The following is a 4,647-nucleotide window of genomic DNA, read 5'->3' on the forward strand; positions in this document are numbered from 1 at the left end:
GGCTCCGGCCCGCGGAAAAACGCCTCGCATGTTGGCACGTAAATACGCACGTCGAGCGTACGCGCATCTTATTGATGAATCAGGGCAAATAAGTGTTAGTTCGTGGTATAGTAAGTGTTCTGTGGGTGCAGTGTAACACTAGAGTTTTTTTTACAAAGGTTGCTAAGGGTTGTGCTCTCCGGTCCCTTTGTTGCTTTTTGGTTGTTAGGAGCCATTGTTACTACTGACTACCACACTGAAGTACTGTGAGCTGTGAACATAGTAATTATACTAGGGCTTCTGAAAGTTAGTTCTTCCCCCAAGCTCCCAATATTGTACAATATTTATAAACTATTTGCTAAGTTAGATATTAGCACAAAATAAGACATATATACAATATAGGTCATAGCCTGGCATTCTGACAATGCAAAGGGACATAGCAACATAATAGGTGTCTTTATGATTTTACTACTGTTAGTTGTATTACAGTATTGAGATTATACATTACCTATTAACCAGCCCTCAGGAATTTCTCCAGAGATGAATTTCTGGTAGAGGGCTGTCTGACGCAGGATATAGGCATCATGGCATTATCCTGGGAAACCTGTGTGTGCACTCATAACTTTCCTGTTGGCATCACAGACTATTTGTACATTTAGCGAATGATATCACTTCCAGTTGCGAAAGGCGATTTCCTGCTGTTTAGGGGCCTCAATTCCCACATCAATTGCACTCATCGATGTCCACCAAAACATTAGGAAAGCCCGCTCGCCTGAAGAAGTCCATCCTAACCTTCCTCCACTCCTGACCTGTTTTAGGGAACTGAATATATAGTGGGACAAGGTCCACAACGGCATTTATGACCTTCATAAAAACCCTGTAAACTATAGGCTGGCTTAGTCCACAAATTAAGGTCGAGGCAGTTTGAAAGGAACCCCTTCCTAAAATATAGAGAGTGGCCATTCCTGGCACAGCCTGGCTTCTCTGTTTTTGGAGCAATTTTAGCTTTTAGGAAGCTGTACAGGTCATGGATGACCTGGCGGGACAGGCGGAAACGTCTTTTGACATTCTGGTCACTTGGGATACTATCCAGGTGGCTACACCCCAAGAAAACGGGTGGCTCCCAGAGCTGCTGCAAAGTTGAAGGCTGCTCCTCGGGTTGTTGCTGCTCCTCCTCTGCGGTAACCAGAAGAGTAGTGTATGTTGCCACAACAGCATTAGTGAAAAGCAACAATTCAGCAATATCCTCCTCCATGATAACAACATGCAGAATCCTCTCCCCCCAGCGCATATTTAAGCGCGCAAAAGAACATGCGCACGTAACGTGGATGAACGTACGCACGTACTGTATCCCTATATATTTTCACAGAACTTCTTAGCCATTCTGCATGCAAACTAAAAATTTCCAAACACACAAAAAAAAAGCCACAAACCAGAAGGCTGCTACAAGAAAAACAGAACCGAAAGTAAGACGACACCATTTATTTTATTCATTAATTTTATTAAATGTTTTTGGTGTGTTATCCCATAACTGTTTTATTTTTTTCCTTCTAGTAACATGGAGCCAAGGAGAATGGCCACCACCACCGCCAGCGCTGCTGCCAGCCACGCCACCCCCACCACCCCAGGGTCTTCAGTCCATAGACCAACAGGCAACTCCCATAGGCCAGCTAGGTGGCCTTGTAAAGCAGGCCAAGTAACATCTAAGCCCCGGGGCCCTCAACCTGGCACCTCAGCCAGTTTGAGCCAGACCAGGGATTTTGCTTCCAAGGCAACCAGCTACACTCCTGAGCAAAATGCAGCCCTCATGGAGTCCTACGTACAACATTTTCCACGACTCTGTGAGGGCTTGCACTCCCAGACATCCCATGCTGAAAGGCAGGGACTCTGGGTGGAAATTGCCAGGAGTGGTAATGCAGTGGGCAGTACACAACGGACCATTACCCAGTGTCAAACACGTGTGAGTGACATCTTCAGACAGATCCAAATGGTCCTGGGCAGAGAGGCTAGAAGTAGTGTTGGTGTTCGAATTAGGGTTGTCCTTATATTTGACCCGAATATGGCTGTTCGAATTTGGATAGACCCCACCCGAAAAACACAGGATTCAACTGCAAAAATTCAGGAAAAAAAAAGTTTAAAAAAAAATAAAAATTTATCTTAAATAAATTTTTTTGTGTGTGTTTTTATTTTACCTTGTTTTTTTTATTTTTTACAGGTTATCCGACAATGAGATTATGAATTATAATGTAATTGTGGGATTCCCGGACTGTGGGATATTTGCGATTACAGCTAATTGGAAGCACGTGCCTTCAATTAGCTGTAACCGCAGACAATACCAGGGCAATAGAGGTTGAATGGAGATACGTATCTCCATTCATCACCTCTACTGCTCTGTGATTGGCTGAGAAATAGGAAACCCTGATGACAGCTCAAGCATCATCAGGATTTCCCTTTCCTCAGCCAATCAGGGAGCAGAGCAGTCAGCAGAGCTTTACTACTCTCCTGATTGCTCCCGCAGCCCTAGAGGAGCTGTGACATGTTTTACAAATGGCTGAGAAACCTAAAACCTCAGCCAATCACAGAGCACTAGGGGTGAATAAAGAGGCTTGTCCTCATTTAACCCCTAGTGCCCTGCGATCCCTCACTGTCAGGAGGATTTCCAGGGCTGTGTTCATTGCATTACAGGGTAGTAAAAAAAAAAGTTTATTTACACAAACACATTAATAGAATAATTTAACATTAAAGCCTAGTCCTATTTTTTACATATATTTTAACCCTTTCAGGGAATGAGTAAGGAGTTTTATGTACCCATGTACTCATTCCCCAGGGTGGGGTGGTGGAGATCTGGGAGACTCCCAACGAGCTGCAGTCAGGCATGTGCTCTGCCCTCAAGCAAAAGACTGTCTGCCACAGAAGAAGGGGGGTGACGTCAGGATCGGGCTTCCGATGCGGCCCTCCTACCGCCCTCCCTCCTGTGGCAGACAGTCTTCTGCTTGAGGGCAGAGCGTTGTGAGTGACAGTGAGCGGTGACGTCAGGATCAGATCAGATCAGGGAAAGTTGTAGGGCCCATGTACACTGCTCACCAACTACACGTAATCTAATTGAAGCTACAATATAATGCTGATGGGGCACAGAGATGACGTCAGCTGCTGTATTAATGACACTAACCACTAATACCATAACCTGAATAACTAAGAACCTTCACACAAAAGCCACGGCAGCTTTCTGTTATCTGTAGAAGGCTCACAGTCATGGAAGAGTTAACCCGCTTATACTGCAGAAAGTAGCAGAATTGTTTCTTAAAAAATGTTTCTGGAACAATAAAGATTTTTAATAAAAATTGAAAAAAAAACTGTTGTGGTGACGGTCAGCTGATTGGCAGTCAGGTGACTGTAATGTGTGGCGCTGGCTGCTATGGAGTGAAGAAGGAAGGTGTCGGTGCTCTGACTGTGAGTGTGGCTGGGGGGACTCCAACACCCCCGGGACGTCACAGAGACTGGAGGAGGGAAGGGGGCGGTGGAGGAGGGGGCGTGCTGTCCGTGCGTGCTGTCCGTGCTGTGGAGGGGGTGGTGCTGTCCGCTCGGCGGGTCCAGAATGCTCGGTGTAGGTAGCAGATTTCAGGGACTGGCCCCGCGTGACCCCGGTAGGAGGCGGGGGGGTTGATTAGTGAGGTGATGGGGGAGCACAGAAGCAGAAGGGGGGTACACAATGCGCTGCCCTCAAGCAGAAGACTGTCTGCCACAGGAGGGAGGGAGGTAGGAGAGTCGCATTGGAAGCCCGATCCTGACATCACCGCCCTCCCTCCTGTGGCAGACAGTCTTCTGCTTGCCGCCCTCAATCAAAAGGGAGGGCCGTGGGAGGGCCGCATTTACACAGAGCAGGGAGGGCTGTTAGAGGGCCATATTAAACCGCCCCGCGGGCCAGACTTTGGACATGCCTGCTCTACACAGTGCTGAAAAAAACCCAAATTTTTCCTCCCATTGATTTTATTGGTGTTCCACTTTGACATTCGACCACCTGAATAATTTTGCTCTATTCAAGCGAATACCTGATGACACGAATAGTGAGCTATTCGACCAACACTAGCCAGAAGGAGTAGGAGCTATCCTGAACATCTTGTGCAGTGTCTCAGGGAGTACGAAAGATTGGAGTTGCCATTCATTGGGCCAGAAACGGTGGTAGGGAAGATTCCGATGCTTGGCAACCATGTAAGTTTACATTACGTAATTACCAATATTAATTTATTTTGGCTATTTTTGGGATTGCAACAGTTTAGTCATTAGCATTGGAAACAAATTTGGATTGTGTTTTTACCTATTACTGTTTGGGGTGAAATATGAGATAATTTTCTTAAAATTACCTCTTTAGTGTATTTTTACCTTCTTTTGACTTGCATTAAAAATGTGTGTATTTCTTTTTTTTACAATAGTACGCCCTGAGACGCAGTAGTCCTCTCCTGCCCTCTGTGGTTGGAGTGATGTGGATGACAAAGATGTCACTTCGCATCGAGATGACACTGGGCTTCCTCCTGGTAAGATGAACCTTCATGGTATAACTTGTTTGACATTGTGCACCTGTCTCTAATGTTTATAACCACACTCACACATGTGTAATATGAGTGTTTAATTTCACACATTTTTTGCTCTGGGAGTCTTATGTTTTTAGTT

The sequence above is a fragment of the Pyxicephalus adspersus genome, chromosome 2, assembly GCF_032062135.1.
Source record: "Pyxicephalus adspersus chromosome 2, UCB_Pads_2.0, whole genome shotgun sequence".
In the NCBI taxonomy this organism is placed as follows: domain Eukaryota; kingdom Metazoa; phylum Chordata; class Amphibia; order Anura; family Pyxicephalidae; genus Pyxicephalus; species Pyxicephalus adspersus.